This window comes from Mastigoproctus giganteus, chromosome 7 (genome assembly GCF_048544385.1).
Source record: "Mastigoproctus giganteus isolate SK-2022 chromosome 7, ASM4854438v1, whole genome shotgun sequence".
NCBI classification, from domain to species: domain Eukaryota; kingdom Metazoa; phylum Arthropoda; class Arachnida; order Uropygi; family Thelyphonidae; genus Mastigoproctus; species Mastigoproctus giganteus.
Genome location: NC_143581.1, coordinates 136,725,291 through 136,747,184, shown reverse-complemented (window position 1 = coordinate 136,747,184; position 21,894 = coordinate 136,725,291). Strand labels below are relative to the sequence as shown.

Sequence of the window (21,894 nt, the reverse complement as noted above, 5' to 3'; positions counted from 1 at the left end):
ATAAGTTAGTTGCAAAGGTTTGTATAAATTAAGCAGTGATTTGAAAGATGAAATTCTGGCTGAATGGTAATTTGTATACTCAGTGAGAATATGCTTAATCATAAGTAGAGAACTGAAATGCATGCAACATGGGGATCTACCCTCTAGCAGTAAACAGAACTTTAAATGCATAAGGCTAACTGACACTCTTGCAAGCACAACCACTTTTTCTGTTTAATGGGAATCTGCCATATACTATTATCTATCCTAATGTCACATTGGTTCTCCTCAACCGTGGATTCTCTTTTATTTCAAGAAGCTTGTTATATGTCTGTAGATGCCACATTTGAGAGCACAAATCAGCATATCTGTCATATGATTGACTTGTAATCAGTACAGGAATTAGGATGAAACCAAAGCCAGTAGAGTGCCTTGCTGCTTGATCTACACTCATTTTCTGGTATTACAACAAGCCTGGGAATCCAGGAAAACTTGACAGTCAAAATTCTGTGATTCATTTTGGGGCCATCACTACACTTAAAGAGAGTCTGTATATATTTATGACCTGTGAACTTAAAAGGAAGGATTACAGCTGCTCCTACATATGACACTTTTTGAGCCATCTGCATATATCTGAAGTGTCTGTGCATTGATCAAAGTGTAAACTGCATGTAACCATCTGAAACTTTGGCTTGACAAGGAATGTTTTACCTTACAGATAAAAATAGCTATAGCAAGGAGTAGTCCATGTAGGACTACTCCTTGCGATAAGGAGTAGTTATCGCAAGGAGTGTCCATGGTGTAGGCTGTCCATAGGTCGTACTATGCCTGATGCTTGAAATATATTTGCAAAATGCATGTTCCATTGTTGTGTTAGTTCTTGTAACTAGATACCAGCAGATTTATTTTTAATTGGGTTTGTTTCTATATATGTTTACCCACTGAGGATTGAAGGGATATGACCAGACGTAATTTGGCTGTACAGTTAAGAAGTGATACCATTCTCCGAAGAGTTTGAGGTTCATTGGCATCTCTGTATGAACTTTACACTGGGGTGTGAAAGCTCCTACGGCAGTCCTGAGAGAAATTTGTTATATTGGATTGAGTTAAGCCAATGCAGAGTCATAAACTGGGCACAATGGGATCTGATTAAAGTTCAATATAGGTGTACACCAAAAAGTGTTTATATATATGCAAAGTATTGCATATATATAGATAGTAGTAACCCAAGAGAAACATACCAACTGTGTGGCACTACACTCAGGAAGACGGAGAATGAAAAAGACCTGGGGGTAATTGTACAGTCGGATATGAAGTACTCTGAGCAGTGCAAATGGGCTGCCAGAGCAGGTCATGGAATTTTGTCAATGATATATAGGAATTTTGCTAGCAGAGACAAGGTGATTATCCCTTTGTATAAGGCAATGTTCAGGCCACACCTTGAGTACTGCATACTGGACGCCTCATTTTAGGAAGGATGTAGAGTTGCTACGAACAAGTACAGAGAAGGGTAACAAGACTGCTGAGAGAAACAAAGGATTTCTTACCAGGAGAGGCTTAATTTCTGTCAGTTGCAGCATCTGAAGACTAGACACCTGCGAGGTGATCTGATTGAGATGTACTAGGTCTTGAATGGCCTGAGCAGGCTCAATGCTGATGACATACTTCCACTTGATGAGATTAAGAACCTGAAGGGGCATAAATTAAAATTGAGGAAAGAGTTGTAGAATAGCCATGCAGAAGTTTGCCTTTAGTCAGAGAGTAGTTGATTGCTGGAAAAGGCTTCCATCTGTTGTTGTGGAAGTTGATATCTTAAATAAATTTAAGGCTGAACTATACAAACATTTAGAGTGACTGGATGGGTGAAAGGGGAAGGGTTTTTTTTTTTCTTTTTTTGGCTGATGCTGCATAAGAGTGCTTTCTTGCATCACATGCCTCAACTAATGCTAATGCTAACTTATATCGTAAAACCTATCCAACCACCTGTCCCACATATCGGCCCCGGAGGCAATGCTGGGGTATAAGGACTGACTTTACTGATTAGTAGGTGCTTATTGTGCGAGTCACAAGTGTCTTGAGACACAAATAGTCTCCTTATACTTGAAACTGAAAGTTTCCGTTGCTGCTCATACCTCCAAGTGGTCCGGGGTAGGTAGGTGAGGGGGGTAACCCCTTACCTAGCTAAATTGAGCAGTTTGATAAGGGGACAAGGTTCTCGTTTTTTCGTTAAAATCAGGAGGGGGTGTATTTTTCCTCTCCTGAGCGTTCTGAAGCATTTCCGTGCCCTTGCACGTTTTGTTAAAGCAGTTGGTATAGCATTTCTGTGCCCTTTGGACGTGGTTTGAGTTGCACAGTTGTGCTCAATTTTAGTCCAAGCATTAACTAGAGAGGCCTTTGGGACCATTGCCCGTTTAACTTGGGCAGTGTGTTTTTAACGCTGTACGAAGTTAAGAGAGTTTTTAACTTTTCCATTTTGGCTTGAGTGGATCATTGCTCCTAGCTCTCTAACGGACTTGTGTATATATGTATATAGTTGACTATTCACCATATTTGGAGTCTAGTTTTTAATTGTAAATATATTCTTTTAGTTATACAATGTCGTCTTCTTCTGAGGAAGAGATACCTGAAGAAGATATAAGGGCGGCAACAACGGACATGACAGAGGACGAGAAAGAAGAGATAGCACGTGAAGTGTTAACACAAGCGGAAGAATTAACTGAGATAGGGATTTTTGCAGGAAGTACCCTAAAGAGAACACCAATTAAACAGGATTTAATAACATTGTCGGGTCTTTAGTGGATGTGAGTACAGCGTCAAAGAAAAGGAAGTCAAGGAAGAGAGTGTCGGGAAGAATAACGGATACAATCTCTGATGGAGAATTGAGTCAAAAGGAGAAGCGTAAGAAAAAGAAAAGAAGGGAAGAGACAGTTCCAGAAATAGTGACTCAGGGATTTGAGCATATTTATAAGGCAAGCGAACAATTGAATAGTTTTTTGTGGAATCCTGTGAGTAAAGTTCCGACTGCTGCTGTAAGAACTATAATGGAGTTTTGGGATGCCTTGGACAAGAAGATGCACGAAGTCCAAACTAAAAATTTACTCTTGAAAGATAGACTTAAAAGAACTAAGAAAGACAGTAGTGTAGGATACGCAGATGTTGTTTAAAAGAATATAATAGAAGAGAAAGGAGCTCCGAAGGTTCTAATAATTAAGGCCGATGTAGAGCGTTTTAAAACGAGTGAGCAGGTCAAGGAAGAAATTTTAAAGGAAGTGCGTCCATTGCTGTCAATTATTAAAGTTCATAATATTAGGACGATTCGTGACAGAGGCGTCTTGGTTGAGGCTGACTCCAATGAGGACCTGGCAAGAATTAAATCATGTACTAAGATACAAGAAATTGGGTTGAAGTATGCTGTATCAAAGTTGATAAATCCAAAAATAGTTGTTTATGATATTGAAGAAGATATGCAAAAAGAAGAATTTTGCAAACAACTATGGCTAAAGAACTTTAAAGATCTTGGAATTAGTGAGAAGAAGGTTAAAGAAGGAGTCGAGGTTCTTACCATTAATCAAAGTAAAGTAACAAATATGAATAACTGGATTGTTCAGGTGGTTCCAGAAATCTGGAAAATAATGTGTAACAAATCTAGGCTATTTTTAAGGTGGTCCTCCTGCAAGTTCAAAGAAATCTTTGCTCTGACTCAATGTTATAGATGTCTTAATTTTGGACACATTGCAAAATACTGTAAAAGAGAGGTGGTGTGTGGACACTGTGCGGGCTCACATTTGTATAAGGATTGTCAGAATAAGGCTAGTGAGCCAAAATGTTGTAATTGCACTAAGCGTGGTGTGGGGGCTGTCCATGTTGCAACGAGTAGGAATTGTCAGGAGTATGTCAAGGCCTTAGAATTATATAAAAAGAAAATACATTATGGCTAACAAATTAAAAATATTGCAACTAAATGCTCAAAAAGCAAAGGCTGTTGCATTAGAAGTCAATATGTATACGGAACAAAATGATGTGGCTATTGCACTCTTGCAGAAGCCTTATTCTTTGAAGGAACAAATAATAGGATATCCGAAACATTATAGGATTATTAAAGAAGGGATTAATCCCTTAGCTGCTATAGTCATTAGGTATCCTGACTTAGTTGTAACAAAGGTTACAAAGTTATGTAACAAATGCCATGTTTGTTGTGAAATTTTGGGAAGTTTTGGAAGTTGTTATTTTGTTTCCTTATATTGTCCGCCAAACGACGATATTGATGATAGTGTAAGATATTTGGAAATGGTGTATAATGAATTGGGTTCCTGTAGGGTAGTGGTAGCCGCAGATTCAAATTCTAATTCTCCATTGTGGGGCAGTGAGGGAACCGATGAGAGAGGTGAGGTTCTCGAGGAATTCCTTGCTGCTTCCGGAATGGATGTGGCCAATATATTAGGACATATTCCGACATTTAGCTCTGTGCATGGACAGTCTTATATTGATTTTACTTTGGTCACGAGAAATATGACTAGGAATGTTATAAATTGGAAGGTATTAAATAGCACTAGTAGTGACCACAACACTATCTCTTTTGAATTGGGTTTTAAGGATCAGAGCAGGGTTGGTATTGATACCGGCAGGTTTAAGACCAGAAATGTGAATTGGTCTAGATTTGAACAAGAATGTGTTAGAAAGTTTAGTGATATATCTTGGATTGATAAGAGTGCAGAGGATTGTGTTAAGACCTTGACTACAGTTATTGTGAATGTGTGTGTGGAAGTTATGAAGAAGAACTTTAAGGTTAATAAGCCAGTTTTTTGCAGACAGCAGAACTGACTGAGAAAAGGAAGAATATGTTCTCTAAAAGAAGGGATTTTCAACGTGTTAGAAGATTAGGTGATAGTTATTTATGTAGCTTGTATAAAGATGTTTATCAGAAAGCTCGTGCAGATTATGTCCAGTTGTTGAATAAGACAAAACAAGATAGTTGGAGAAAGTTTGTTGGAGAGCGGGGATCTAAGGATCCATGGAGTTCGATTTTTAAGTTAGTCACTAATAAAAAGGCCATGCAGGACATAGTTTATACGCCTGATGATTTGAATACGTGTATTATAAGTTGGCAAGATTCTGTAAGCAGGATCCTGGAAGGTCTCTTCCCGATGGACACTGGAGAACTGGGGCAGGATCAGATGCAAATGTTGGAAGGGAACAAAAATTATAAGTCAAATATTGTGGAAGAACAATTTTCCATGAATGAAGTAATAGAAGCTGTAGACCGCACAAAGGATGGAAGGGCCTTGATAAAATAGAAGTAATTGTAATGAAGAAGGTTTTTTACTTAATGCCTGAATTATATGTGCAGATTTTTAATAAATGTATGCAAGAAGGTACCTTCCCATTAAGTTGGAAAACAGCTGAAATAAAGTTGCTGGTTAAAATACTGATGGGTTATTAAATGAAACCGGAGGGTACCGTCCTATCGCACTCTTGTCGGTTCTGGCTAAAACTTATGAAAGGTTAATTATGAATCGAATTATGATTAAATACAATGAAATGAATATGTCCTCTGGGAACCAATATGGTTTCAAAAAGGGTAAGTCCACAGAGGATGCAATTTATAATTTGGTCCAGACCGTCGAGGCTTGTGATGGAAGGTACGCTCTTGGGATTTTCATTGACTTCAAAGGTGCATTTGATCGATTGTGGTGGGAAGGTATCTTAAGTCGCATTAGGAAATTAGAATGTTCAGAAGTACTTTTTAAGTGCTTTAGGAGTTATTTTCAAGATCGAGAAATTGTTATAAGAACTAAATATAGTGAAGTGAAAAGAAATGTATATAGAGGTTGTCCTCAGGGTTCGGTGATCGGCCCCTTTGCGTGGAACATAGTACTAGATGAATTTTTAGAAGTAAATGTTGAAAATGTGGATAAAATTGCATATGCGGATGATCTCGTCCTGGTTGTCCGGGGTAATGCCTGATCTGAAATTGAAAATAGGGCAAAATTGGTTTTAGAACAACTAGTGGATTGGGCTGATATGTATAAACTAATGATATCAAGGAATAAAACTGTTCAGATGCTTCTGAAAGGAAGACTTAGCATGAACCGAGCCCCCACAGTGCGGCTTCAGGGTTGGACTGTTCGATATGTGAGAGTAACAAAATATCTAGGAATGAGAATACAAGAGCGAATGATATTTACTGAGCATGCAAAATTTTTAAAACAAAAAGTTTCGACATTATATGCCAAGCTCAGGAGGGTTATTAGGAATGATTGGGGCATCAAAGGACGAGCAGTGAACTTATTATATGATTGTGTGTTTGTGCCTATAATCACCTATGCCTCCGGAGCTTGGGTCCATAAAGTACAGAATTCTACTATTATAAAGTACTTAATTCAGGCTCAGAGATTTGCTCTACTAGGTATTACTAGAGCATGTCGAACCGTCTCCTCTGAAGCCTTACAGGTGCTTTCAGGCAAGATACCAGCTCAATATATGGTACTGTTTTATGGGTTGGTCTACTATACTAAAAATAATGTTAAAAATACGTTATTTGGAATATCATCTTGCCCTGAAGATCGAACTTATCAGATAAGTGATATCAAGTTAGAAAAGAAAAGAATTTTAAAAATGATAATGGATAAGTGGCACGATCAGTGGGATAGTAGTATTAAGGGTAGACCAACCTATAAATTTCTACCTAGAGTAGATCTTATAAACCATAGGAATAAAAACTGGTTGCAATTCGGTTTGAATGCAACCTTTTTGATAACAGGCCATGGACTTGCCTTGAGGTTGCACCAGTTGGGGTTGCGTGATAGTGGCTTATGTGAGTGCGGAATTCCAGAGACATCTGAACATGTAATGCTTGATTGCCCAAATTATGTTGACTTAAGATTTGATCTAGAAAATTCAGTTGGCATGTCGGTGAGAGATGGACTATGGGTCTTGTTTGAAGACAGAAGATTATTTGCTTACTTTAATAAATATGTAGAAGCTGTCTTTAAAAGACGTTATCGATTAATGCTAGATAGTGAAGGTCCGCCTCCCCGGGGCAGGGGCGTCAACTCTCATCATTAAGATTGATAGGATAAAGTTTAAGGCCAAAGTCAATTTTTCTGATGGGAGGCTAAGTGGCCGAATTTTGTGTTAATTGTTTTTATTTTGTGTTGTGAATTTTAATTGCGTTTTAATAATAAAAAAAGTGAACTCTAATAGAAAAAGAATTATGATCCCATTAGGTAAAATCCACGGATGGGCTATGGCCCAGGTAGTGGTCTTTCCTCTATGGAGGCTAAAATGGAATGTCCCACATATCGAGAAGTCGGAGTGGTCAACAGTGAGCACAGATCAAGGAGTATTTCAGATGCAAACAGTGTGGTCAATCCCTACTCTAAATGCCCTGATCGAGAATTAAGAGAAAGCGATTTTTTTTATCAATACTATTAATCATCTGTTGTTTGGTGAAAGTGTATCATCCATGCTTTTCCTAAATTTTCCCAATCTCTGTTTACATGGTCAGAGTACTCCGACATTTTGGACAGTTTCAAAAAAAAATTCAAATTTAAGAACTAGTTCAAAGAATTAGTGACAATATCAATGACGAGAGATAAATGAGGACAACGAAAGTAGTAAACCTTCTAAACAAAAAATGCTGGCAGCTTTTGAAACTTTGTTGAGGCCTGCAGTGTGAAGAAAATGTTCCCGAAATTATCTTTGAAAATACAAGGTATGTTGAAACAAATGCGGACATTTTTTAAATGATTGATGTACAACAGCAGTTCCCAACCCCTGTGGGTTCGCAAAAGTGTTCCAGGGGGTTTGCAATAAAAATTCTGTAATGGCGTCTGCTTAGATTTACATAGGTATATTATTGTAAACCACAAAATATAACTAATAATAAACAAAGTAAAATAAAATTAAATAAAAAGTAAAAATTGCCAAAGAAAGAAACCACATCTGCTACAATTCCTTATAATTTCTTTACTATCTTACAGTATATCATGTTAAATAAATGTTTTCAATACTAAATTTTTTTCATTCTCAAGGATCATTGTTATGTACAGGTACTTTTTTTTTTTTTTTTAGAACCTATAGTACTTAGTATCGTGAGTGGGCTGAAAAGTTGAAAGAAAATACCTGTTGACATTGAACTTCTGTTGATTTAAATTTTCAGGAAATACATATGAAGGAAGGTGGTTTCAGAAAATAAAAGTTGAATGAATAAATGAGGAAGAAGAAAAGTTGGTTCTGTGAGCTTGAAGTTGGAGCAAAATGATGTTGACTGGTTGCAGCCCATGTTCAGACTGCTTTGAAAGAGAGAGCAGGAATTATAGAAGCCAGTTCAGAAGAAGGGTGCCCATGGAAGTATCTGTAGAAAAGGCATGCAACAGAAACAGTACATCTTTGAGACAGTGAGTGGAGAGGCTCTGTTAGAGATGAGACATCGATTAGCCTAACTGCTCTCTTTTGAATGGAATCTAGAAGCCTGAGAGAGGTTTTGGGGGCACCGCCCCAGATGTGGGAACAATATTCCATGGTAGGGCAGATCTGCGATTTCTAGAGTCAACAACTGTTGGGAAGAAAAGGAACGCCGAGAATGAAAGAGAACCCAATTTACTGATGCAGAGGAAGCAATATTTGTAATGTGCTTTATGCCAAGAGAGATTAGAAGTCAGGGTAATCCCCAAGATCTTGTCTAGACATCGGAGCATCATCGAAGATAAGCATAGGAGCAGAAGAATCCTTTTTGCTAGATATAAGACAGGACTGAGTTTTATCTTTGTCTAAGTTATCTTTGCCCCACTGGAGAATTATCTGGAGATCATTATTTAAGGATTTGGCAGTGGATACTCAAGAATTTGAACTGTTTGAGCAGGGCAAGGTTTCTCAAACTGGAAAGCAGATGGCAATGTGCTAACATCAGCAAAACTAATGGAGAGGATTTTCAGTCAATGGAAGAAGGTCATTAATATACAAGAGGAAAAGAGTGGGAGAAAGAACAACCTTGGGGAACACCAGCATTAGTGGAGAAGTTAGAAGACAGAGCCGTCTACCATCACCTGTAGCAAGCGGTTAGAGAGAAAACTGGATACCCCATTACAAAGAACAGCTGGGAAATCATAGGATGGAAACTTATTTAGAAGACCTTTATGCCAAACACGACCAAAAGCCTTTGAAATGTCAAGAGAAATGGCTTGAGTTTCCGTCAAACCTTTCCATTGAATTTGTCTATAGACGGGTAACATAAGCCGGAATATCACCAGTGGAACAACACTGACGGAATCCATACTGGCAGTCGTTGTTCAGATGAAAGATTTCCAGATAGTTTTAAGAGTTGGTGGTTAATTGATTTCTCCATTACTTTGGAAAGAGTAGAAGTAATCGCAATGGGACGATAATTGGATGGGAGGGTTTTGTCATCCTTTTTAGGAACTGGCTGGACATGAGCAAATTTTCAAGCAGAAGAAAACACATCTTTGGAATAAGAAAGTGAAAAAAGACGACACAAAATAGAAGTAAGCTCAGGAGCACAGGTTTAGAGAATAAGTGGAGAAATACCATCAGGACCTGGAGTTTTCTTAGCATCAGATTCATCAAAATCCTTTTGACATCCTGACTGAAGACCACAGGAGGGGAGGCATTGAATGGAATGTGCAGGGAATGGTTTGAGATGATTTGAGTTGGAAGAAAAATAGGATGCTAGCAGGTCAACTTTATCTTTGGCTGATGTGGCAACAGAATCATCTGGTTTTGTCAGAGGTGGGAACAGAGATAGGCAAAAATTGCAGCCAATAGCTTTGGCAAGAGACCAGAATGCTCAGCTATCATTTGGACTAAAAGCAAGTTTTCTACCCTTAGCCTGTTCGAAGTCTAGTTTGGACTTATTAATAACTGCTTTACAAAGTATAAATAATACTTAATAATGATTTTTATTATTATGCAATGTAGCTTATAAAAACATAGTACTGGAAATATTTTATAATAAAAATTCAGAAATATACGATTTCAGATAATATAGGCTTAGTGGTTCACATTAAAAGTATCATGTTGAAAGGGGTTCAAGATAAAAAATATTGCATTGAAAGGGGTTCGCAAGTCAAAAAAGGTTGGGAATTGCTGCACTAAAATCCAGTGTACAATAAAAGTATTTTGAAAAACAATTCTGATGTACTAATATTGTGCCCATAATGTACATATGAAAAACACATATCTTAATATGCACTGTATAAAAAAATTGTTTATTAAGGTTAGAATTTTATTCATTCCCACTTATTTCTGATTTATTTACCATTTTTTACTATATTACTGAATGTTGAATTATTTTTCATTGTTCCACAAATCATATTTCTTTATAACTAAATTTTGGTATTGGTATTTCTGGCGCAAAGGCTACTAGGGCCATATTGCACCTATCAAGGGTATGGAGTTCAGACATTGTGATTATGAAATCATATCAAATGCGGTCATATAGCTGTATCTCTTTGAGGAAGCAGAAAAATTCTTGAAGATTTGCATCATTGCCTATAATATGACGAAGTGTTAAAGGTTCTTGAAGATTTCGTAGAATACTAAATGAGGCTTTTCGGACATCAGTGTATAGCGTACAATCAATGAGAATGTGTTTGATTGTAAGAAAAGAGTTGCAGTTTGTACACTTAGGAGGATTGTCTGCTGTGAGTAGATAAAGATGGGTGAGGTGACTGTGACCGATTCGCGCTCTGCACAGGAGGACTTCTTCCCTTCTGTTTACACGGAAACTGGAAGCCCATAACTGCGGTTCATATTTTATTTGCATGAGCTTGTTCTGCGGTTCAGCTTGCCATAGAAGTGTCCACTGTTCCTTACTATATAATATCGGTGTAAATACACCATAGTTAACCCACATATTTGAGCTACGATTGTAGCGTAGAAGGCATCGTTTAAATTGTATCTCATAATGTGGTTGCCTTCACAACAAGATAGCTACTATTGAATTACTTCAAATAAATAACGTACTAATAAATAACGTACTAACGTATTAATAAAAATAATTATTGAAGTAATTCAATAGTAGCTATCTTGTTGTGAAGGCAACCACATTATGAGATACAATTTAAACGATGCCTTCTACGCTACAATCGTAGCTCAAATATATGGGTTAACTATGGTGTATTTACACCGATATTATATAGTTAATTATCAAAACCCATAAGGATTATGCCTAGTGCATTTAATTTTCAAATACATTACCACCACACCCTTCTGGCATCTCTCATAATGTGGATATAACTTCGCAACTGAGATGGCATATTGTATTACCTACCCGCCCACTGATGACGAAGCCAAAAAGCTTCGAAACGATCGTCTGGGTGGTGGTACGCTGAAAATAAATAACAGTAGTCTTCTCTACTAGAGAAGCGTTATTTATTTGAAGTAATTCAATAGTAGCTATCTTGTTGTGAAGGCAACCACATTATGAGATACAATTTAAACGATGCCTTCTACGCTACAATCGTAGCTCAAATATATGGGTTAACTATGGTGTATTTACACCGATATTATATAGTTAATTATCAAAACCCATAAGGATTATGCCTAGTGCATTTAATTTTCAAATACTGTTCCTTACATACATGTCTTATATAGGATCTGCAGTCAATATATGGAACGTGGTAATCTGTCGATGCTATGTTGGATGATTGTTTTGCTGCATAATCCACTTTTTCATTCCCTTATATCCCCATGTGGCCTGGGATCCAACAAAAGATGACTACTTGTTGATGTTCTTGGATATGCATCAGCCGAGATTTTATTATTGCTATTACAGGATGTGTTGGGGAGGAGGAATTCTGCAAGGCTATAAGTGCGCTCTGTGAGTCTGTGTATATCACAGCTTTTTGGATGGAAAGATGGAGAATATTTTCTAAGGCAAGGTTGATGGCCCATAATTCTGCTGTGTAACTGCTGCATTCAGTGGGCAAGGAAACACAGATGGTGTTATAGGGAAAGACAGCTGCAGCCCCAACTCCACTTTCAGACCATTTAATCCATCAGTGTATACTTTTGTAAAATGTGGATAATTTTGTGCGTGAGCAGCATGGAGTTGCTGTATATTGATATTTGCAAGCGAATGTTTTCCCCAGTTTAAGAAATAGCTGTCACAGGATGCTTTAATAGAATACCATGGAGGATCTGCACTGTTTGGATTTTGGAAGACTTTGTCAAGATGTATATTCCAGGTTTGCGATAATGCCTGCAATCTGATACCAGTAGGTTGAACTGCTCTAGGTTTGTTTCTATAGTGCATAGAGAACTGTGGATCATTAAGTATTGGCCGAATGGGGTGAGTAGATATACTTTGAATTTTGGAGGCATAATTTAGGAGTAACATCTTTCTCCTGAGTCTGAGGGGAGGTTCATGGGTTTCAATATAAAGACTTTGTACTGGCAATGTTCTATAAGCACCTACAGCAATCCTGAGGGCAGAATGTTGAATTGGGGAAAGACGTGCTAACACGCTTTCCCTAGCGGAATCATACACCGGGGCACCATAATCAAGGCGAGATCTGATTAGGGCTCTATATAAGTGAAGTAAGGTGCAACGATCTGCACCCCATGTGTAGAAGAAATAACTCTTAGTATGTTCATTTTTTTCTGGCAAACAGTCCGTAGATGATTAATGTGTTCTTTAAAGTTAAATTTATTGTCAAAAATCACACCAAAAAGACAAACGTTGTTCACAACAGTGACAGGTTGGTTTCTTAAGTGTATTTCAGGATCTGGGTGCATCTTTCGTTTGTGACAAAAATGAATAACACTAGATTTCTGATAAGACAGTCGGTAACCATTCTGTGTCATCCATAGTTCGATTTTATTGATTGATGTTTGAAGTTGCCTCTCAATATAACTCATGTTTTGTGAACTGCAAGAGACCGTCAGGTCATCAGCATAAAGGTATGAATTCACTGTATTGGGAATAACTTTAGTCAACTGGTTTATTCTTATTGCAAACAAAGTTGCACTAAGAACAGAGCCCTGAGGGACTCCTTCTTCTTGTATATATGTTTTGGAAAGGACTTGCCGGTAGCGAACTTGAAAGGTCCTCTGCTGTAGGAAATTCTGTATGAAGTAAGGTAAGTGACCTCTCAGATCCAGGGAATGAAGATCTCTCAGGATGCCAAAAGGCCAAGTGGTGTCAAAGGCTTTCTCTATATCGAGACATGCCATGACGAGATGCTTATTTTGAATAAATGCATTCCTAATATTTGTTTCTGCTTTGATCATAAGATCCAGTGATGATCGGTTTTTCCTGAAACCAAATTGATTATGAGATATCATGTTTTGGGAATCAAGGTACCATGTTAGTCTACGGTGTATTATTTTTTCTAGGGTTTTACTTAAGCAGCTGGTGAGAGAAATGGGTCTATAATTATTAGGCATAGAGAGATCTTTCCCTGGTTTGGGTATTGCCAGTACAAAAGAGTGACGCCGGGAACTGGGGAATGAATGTTCCATGAAGATGCGATTATAGAATGTCAGAAGGGAAGATAGCGATTTATTATCTAGATTCTGTAGCATTATGTTGTATATTCCATCAGGGCCAGCAGCACTGTTCCTTGCAGTGGATAGAGCCTCTTGAAGTTCTAGCATAGTGAGTGGTTGATTGTATGGTAGAAACGATTTGGTTCTGAAATTAAGCTGGAATTTTTCAGCTGAAGTCTTAATCTTCTGAAAAGATGGTTCGTATGCCGTTGATTGAGATAACTGTGCAAATACTGCGCCTAGGGCATCTGCAATCTCTGCAGGAGTAGACAGTTCCAGCCCATTCCAAGTGATAAGTGGGGAGGACAATGGGTGAAATTTTCCATTTAATTGCCTGATTTTTTTCCATATAATTCTTACGTCAGTATTTTTATTAATTTCAGTTGAGAATCGAATCCAAGAGTCTTTTTTTGCTTTCTTCTTAATATGTCGGGCCTTAGCTCTAAGTTTTTTGTAGTTTATCAGATTAGCAGTGGTGGGGTATTTGCGGAATAAATTCCAAGCACGGTTTTTTTCTTTTTTTGCATTTCTACAGCCTCATTCCACCAGTAGTTTCTGATTCTACGGATGCTTGACTGTGTTTGTGGAATGGCAATAGATGCAGCTACTAGGATCTGTTTTGTAATATGGTTGGCAGCCTTGTCAATTGGATGATATTCAATGGTCTGGTTGTCAAAGGATACGTGGGAAGCATACTTTGTCCAATCTGACTTAGAAAATTTCCATTTTGTGCTGGTTTCTGAAGTTACGCAGAGTGAAGTTTGTATTTTACAGATTATTGGGTAGTGGTCACTACTGAGTGGATCGTCCAGAGCAGTCCATTCAATACTAGGAAAGAGGATAGGAGAGCAGATGGATAGGTCTATCGCAGAGACTGATCCGGTTGGGAGATGGAAATATGTTGGTGAGCCTGTATTTAATATGGTTAGATTTTGTCTGTCGACAAGCATTTCAATGAGCTGTCCTTGGGCGTCTATGTTCGGAGATCCCCACAATGGATTGTGTCCATTGAAGTCGCCCAGTAAACAGAAAGGGGTTGGCAGCTGCACAATGAGATCTTGAAGTTCTTGAAAGGTACAAGGATAACTGGGTGGCAGATAGATAGAAACTAGTGTTAGGCTAATGCCAATCGCTATTCGCATGGCAACAGCTTCAATGGTAGTTTGTAGCGGAATGCGTTTACAAGGGACTCGTGAATCTACGAGTATGGCTACCCCTCCATGAGCATTTGTGGTTGTAGGTCTGTCTTGCCGAAAGAGAGTATAATTTTTTATCGAGGGAGACAACTGAGGTGTTAAATATGTCTCTTGTAAGCAGATTCCAATTGGATTATGGTTCATGATTATTTCGTGGATGTTGTCAATATTGCTGCAAAAGCCTCTGCAATTCCATTGTACGATGTTTTTCATTGTTTGGATTTATATGGAGTAGCTCCATCTGTCTGCTTTTTGGAAATCTGTTTCAGGCGGTCAGCTTTCATCTTCTCTCTCTTTGAAAAAACAGGTCTGGTTTCTATTTCATCTTCTGGATGGATTTCCAGAATGGTTTCATTTTCCTCTTGATTGCAAGCCTCATTTGTGTCCATAGCAGAAGAAGATTCAGCATGCTGTTTATTAATGGGATCAGAATTTTCTCTTTGAGCAGGTCTTACGGAAGCTGAAGCAGCAACAGGTGGTATCGTGACTGGCGTGTTACTAGATCTGGTTGAAGTCTGTTGCTTTGAGGACTGTGGTACGGAAGAGAGTATAGATCGTGCCCATTCAGAAATAGAAATGCTTGGTGGTATTGATGTTTCAGTCTGAACAGATATTGTGTGAAATCTTTTGGTAGCATCAGCACATGTATGTTTTGGTATCAGTTGCTGTATTTGTTTTCTTGCTTCTGAAAATGACTTTTTTTTCTACCTTGTATTTCTGGATTTTCTTTTCATACTTCCATTGGTCACATGTTTTAGAGAAGGCTGGGTGGTTGCCTTTGCAGTTAGGGCAGAGTGAGGACTGTGATTTGCAATCAGCTTGGACATGCTCCTTCGAGCCACAGTTAGGGCATACCGCATCACCTCGACAGACTGTTTGGGAGTGTCCGAATTTCTGACATTTATAACATCTTAATGGGTTTGGAATATACAGGCGAATGCGGCAGTTCAGATACCCAGCTTTCACCGATGTAGGTAGGTTTGGTGAACTAAATGTCAGTATGATGCTGCGAGTTGGGATAAGTTTGTCATCCTTCTTCAGCATAATTCTTTTTGCCTGTATCACCTTCTGATCTTGCAATTCATTTACAATTTCCTCCTCTGAGACATTCATTAAGTCCCATTCTGAGATGACACCTTTGGAGGTATTGAGTGTAGCATGTGGTGACACCGTGACTGGAATTCCACCAAATGTGGATATTTTCAGAAGGGACTCAGAGTGTTTGGAGCTGGTGGTCTCAACCAGTAGGTCGCCAGATTTAAGACGACTCACCATTTTCGGGGAACCTGCTACACTTTCCAGACATTTCTGAATGAGAAATGGAGATAGATTGCCTATGGCTTGATTTGTTAAAGAATGCAAGATCAGAAACGTTGGATGTTCTATTCTGCAAGCATCCGTCTTCAGTCTCTTTCTGGTGTTTTTGTCATCATCAGGATGGTGCAAATCCATTGAATTAGGATTTGCTGTCTGGATCGAGGGAAAGTTGTCGAAATCCATGTTTTGCTCCTTTTGGCCCTGGGGGTTTGCTTTACCACCCAAATTTCCGGCCCCGTCACGGGGAGGCAGGAGCAGTGCCACGAGGTGACCAAGCGGCTGTGTTAGTAGTTAGTACTAATAGAAAAGGAAACAGAAAGGTGATTTTCCTTTCTGGGCTTCTGCCTACTTCTTGTAGTGCGAGAGAGCTACTCTAATATATAAATTAAGAAAACGGTGTTTGAAACTAAAAATATAAACTGATTGCTTAAATTCTCTTTTTAGAAAACGCTTTCAGAGACACACTATAATCACTTGGCCACGGAACGCTTGGCACCAGGGGCCTAAATTTTGGTTTAACGAATTTTTGAAAGTGAACAATTAATTTCGTTATATAGCAGTTAGACTGCAAATATATTTTATTAGGGTTTATTACGCTTTCGCAGGTGTTCTGTTCATCTAAGAAGTAACACACTCATTTCAGTGGACTCGTGTACCCTTTCCTTGACTCCCCTTTGGAAATACCAATTCCTAAAGGATGTGTCGGATGAGAACTTAATTTTAATTTTCTGTTAAAACTTTATTATAAAACTATGCACATTTTATTTATTTTTTATTTATTTCTATAATAAATTTATGCTTAATAAACTGTGTCAATATACGTAATTTTTTTTTTCTTATTCTAAAAATATTACTACTGAAATAACAATATCAGGATATAATCTTTTAGTTTACTTTTCATATCCTTTTAATTATCAATTTTTCGTGACAGCAAAGAATGAGTACCGGCACCTGTATTTTTACAAAAAGAGTGCTGAATACAACCAATAGATCAATGTATAATGGAAACACTAAAATGACTGAATCGAAAACAAACACTTTTGACAGCTCTTGTTAGCTGATGATAATGACAAGGAACCTCTTATAAATTTCTTTAAAAAAATCAAAGGGCTATTGATTCAAGTTAGTGGAAGGCTGGAATTCTATAGGTGTAACAATGAAAAAAATCGCAGAACAAAATCTTCAAAAGGCCATTGGGAAGTTCTCATTACAGTAGCACAAATGAAAACACTATAAAAGAAGTCATGAAACATTAAAACAAATTTCAGTATGCAGAGAATTCAATGAAGAAGATGTCAGCGCATGGTTAAATTGTGATTTTGATGAACCTGCATTCCAAAGTTTGAAGGATGATGAATTATAGAGGAAAGGTTCAAGATGATGATAAGGAAAATATTGGTCCTTCACATTTGTAGCTTTACAGTGTTTAGAGGTTGCTACAAAGTGGTCTGAGAGACAGGAAGAATGTGACATAAGATAACTTTTATATTTAAAAAGTGTACATGATTTGGCAGCTACGTAAAGGAGAGCAGCTTTTAAATAAATATCAATAAATGACTTTTTCAAAAAAATAATTTTCTTTATGTATATCATTATTTTTTATTTATTTGTAATTTGAATATATTTTAATAAAATATTATATATATATTAAAATTACATGCAAAACAAATTGTTTTCTTTGTTCTACTATACTGATTTTTCATTATCCAGACACCTTACATCCCCAAATAATCAAGTTTCTATTACATAAATAATACAACTGTTCTGGATAGAAGTGTGTGTGTTCTAGACATGATCGGGATAAAAATCTTCCTATAAACCACAGACCAATCAATTTTCAATTCACTTTTACTACTCTCATAGCCTCAAATGTTTCTAAGTATATCAAAATTTCAATTAAATTTAGTTCGTTATTATCAGCTTGCAAACAATTTTCCATGTTCCTAAAGCAAAAATACCAGTTTATTTCTGATCGGGCAGCAGTTTTTGTTGTTGCTCCACCATCTGATGCATCCTTTATGACTTATTGCAGAGGTACACCTCAGACTAAGTATATCTAAGTATATCAAAATTTCAATTAAATTTAGTTCGTTATTATCAGCTTGCAAACAATTTTCCATGTTCCTAAAGCAAAAATACCAGTTTATTTCTGATCGGGCAGCAGTTTTTGTTGTTGCTCCACCATCTGATGCATCCTTTATGACTTATTGCAGAGGTACACCTCAGACTACATGCAACTCAGAAGGAGAAATCTAATGGGTTTAAGTCTAGTGAGTCTATCTTCCTTGACAATCTTCATTCTAAACTCAAACTCTCTGACGAAACACAGAGGTGCTCAGTACTGTTGTTATTCTTGAAAGAAGCAGATTCTGTAAATACCACAGCTGCCAACTTTTGTCTTCTGTAAAGCTGCAGATAAGGCATTTGTGAAGAAAACAGTTTTTAAGCCAAAACAAGTTTTTTTTTTTTTTTTTTTTTTTTTTTTTGAAAAACGAACAAGGGGTGCTTGCCAAAAAAACATGAAAATGGAAGATATTTTGGAAAAAGAAAATTTTTCACTGGCAAAATATACATGTTATATTAAAATACAGCCATGTAGTTGTTTAACATACATTCAACATGGTTAAAAAATTGGTTACCCAACATTTTTCAGTCTATGAAAGATGTTCCTATTTGGATATTCAATTAAATATCAACTGATTTTGATTGTTTCAGAAAAATACTGTTGTAGACTTGGCCCTATTCAGAAACATTGGGTAAAAGTTTTGTTTGTAACAATGGCAATCTAGACTAGGCAAGCATCTAGACTTCACTAGCAAGAGATAAGGACTCACTTTGTTTTTTACTATGGCTGAATATTCCCTCACACTGAGCACTATTATGAGAAATTATTAAACTGCCAAGTATGACCTAGTATAATCTGTTATATGTCAAGCTTCCTTGTGCACTTGTCAGTTCCCCAACCAAGGACAACTGTAGGTCAACTCTTTCCTCTTTCATAATAGCATCTAGTCGGTTTTCACAATGAAACAGAACAGAACTGATGTTTCAAAACATTTAGTGCTCAATCTATTACTTTAAATTGAACATCACAAAGTAGTGGAAGCTAGTTCACAAGAAATTCCAGACTTGAAAATGAAGCACTGCCAATTGATGAAATTTATGCTACCTCAGCATTTATAAGGACATGATTTTTCAAGAGGTACATGGGCACCATATAGTCACATGCAGCTGAGATTTCCTCATTTTTCACTGAGGAAATAAAGTATATTTCCTCAGTGAAAAAAAGAACAGAATCTTCTCCACTTGTTTTAGAGTCTCCAAGACCTCAGCAGTAGAAATGCTTAATCAGAATCATCCTGGTTTAGTCTGCTATGGTTTTGTCTGAAGTTTTCCAATTTTTAAAACAGAAATAGAACATTCGAAAATCATTGGTAAAATTAATTTGAAAATAAATTTTTCAATCACATCTACAAGTAATGATCTCAGCACATGGATGTGAGGTACAACAGGTTAAAGAGATATGAGCAGTATTTGGATTTTTTTAATCTGCATTAAACAGTCATAACATTAAAAAAATATATGCAAAAAAATATACTTTCTGCACAAATTAAGATAAAATGCCTAGAACTATCAGTTTCCTTGGCCTGTATAGCTTTTACCAGAAGTTTAAAATTAAAGTTCTATTTCTTAAGTTTATCACATTTCCTATTTGACTTTTCTTTTATTTGTTAGCTTACACTGTCAGATTACACGGTTTTCTCCACTATTTGAAATTAAAAAAATAAAATAATAATCACATTTACATACAATACACAAGGCAAAAGTAAAATTTTTTTTTTATTTTTTCCAAATGTTACTAAACATAGGCTTTCACAAGTAGCACAGAGGATATAATCACTGTCCTCTCACACCAGGAGAAAAGGCCAGAGTTTGAATCCTAAAGAATTAATGATACAAGGAATTTATGGACTTTTTCTTCAAAAAGTCACCGATTTAGCTGGTCTATGGTGAGAGCTGCATGGTGTCCCTCTCCTAGAAAGTCAGACTTTTCATCCATAAAACTGACCACAGAATATTCACAATTTACAAACATGATATACTCATAGCCTTAATTACTTTGGTGTAAAATCTTGTATATGTCTTCTGAAATTTTATGTTGCATTTCTTTGCATCTTACTGAAAGACACTCTTAATTAGCTTTGTTTATTGTGCATTTCTATTCAATAAAATAGACTAGTATTATCATAAATGATGGCCAATGTATTAATGAAACTAAGCAGAAATTTGCAACTTGTTTTTTATAAAATCCAAATTTAACATAGATTTATTAATATTTTTTTGTATGTAAAGAAAATAATGGAGAAAAACTGAGATTTTGCAAAAAAAAAAAAATACAGAGAAACCCTGTCACCAACCATGTTTACAACAGTGACACAAAGAATGAGCAGATCAAATAAAAAAAAAATTTTTTTTAATTAAAAAAAACACTGATTCTTCATCATAAATCCAGAGTTGGCAGCTAAGAAATACAATAATAGTTCATTTTACAGAAAACTTCAATAATATGCAATTCTTGCCTAAAGACTTACACCACATATTTATTAAAAATCAATATTCAAAATTATGATCTGCTACATCACGGCAGATTTTCTTGCACCCAAGAGTTGTAAGAAACAATTGTATTAAAAACAAAATAACTGCTAGTGATGAAAGGAATAGCAAAAAGCGGCACTCACCTTGAAATTAATCTGCGATGGTTTACTTAGGTAGCGTGGTTAATGTTTAAGTTGAATTGTTAAATTGAAAAATTAAAAGGGAGGGAAGTAGGTAAAAGTTGACTGAGTTAAATGGGCGCAAGGAAACAGAAGTGTACACATCCAATCCTTGGTTGTCATCGAAATAAAAGAAAGAAGAATAATTAAAAACTATGTAAGTGAATTCGGTGAAGCCAATAGTCTTTACGAGGACTTTCGTTAGTTAAAGAACGTCTTCAGTGGCAATGTGTGGGGAGAGAACGCGCATGGTATTTTAAGAATAAAAAATTATACTCTCGTGATGCCTTTTTTGACATGTGGGAAATTTAATCTCGAGAGGTTCCAAATTGGGGAAAGATTGAAGGGGAGTTTAGAATTTAGAATTTTGAGGTTAGAGTGGTGCTTGTACCATTCGATAACTAGAGCTTCATATTGAAGTATTCTGTAGCTGGATTTTAGTTTAATGATGGAAATGGCAGAATCGATGAGCGGGTTGTGGTTGTGAGTCTGGGCATGAGTTGTAAGTTCTGTGACAGATTGGTTAGACGTGAGACTATGGAAATGGTAGTAATGCACGGGTGTTGGATGTTTTTGATGAGCCAAATTTGGTAGTGGTACTTCCGATATAACATGTGTTGCAGTTTGGTTGACAATTAATGAGGTATATAATATTATTAAGGTCGTTTGTAGAATATTTGTATGTGTCTTTATAGGTGCTGAAGAAGGATCCTAATTTGTTGTAGGTGGAAAAAACAAGGGAGATATCAGTGTTGTTAAATAGGCGTCGGAACTGTCCTGCTAGTTCACTGTGGTAAGGGAGGACTATGCAGATGTTAGTTTTATTTTTGTCTTTGGTTGGGATGTTAGATTTAATTTTATTTTTAGCGTTAAGGATTGTATTTAAAATGAGTTGGTGGGGGTAACCTCTGGATATAAATTTGTCGGTAAAATACTGTATTTCATTGTGAAGGTCGGTGGGTGAGGAACTGTACTTTAGTGCATTGTGAATTTGGTTATATAAAATTGCCTTTTTAGTGTTTATAGGGTGATGAGAAGCAAAATGTAAGTATTTACCGGTGTTTGTATTTTTCCTGAAAATTTTCGTATTTAATTTTGTGCCTGTTATATAGATAGTG

General features: G+C 36.8%; 1 protein-coding gene across 3 annotated transcripts in view; it reads right to left on the bottom strand.

Moving 5' to 3' along the window:
* The window catches only part of LOC150083218 (uncharacterized), a 637,655-nt gene that overhangs the window by 433,156 nt on the left and 182,605 nt on the right, over nucleotides 1-21,894 (bottom strand). The gene's annotated exons all lie outside the window — the stretch shown is intronic.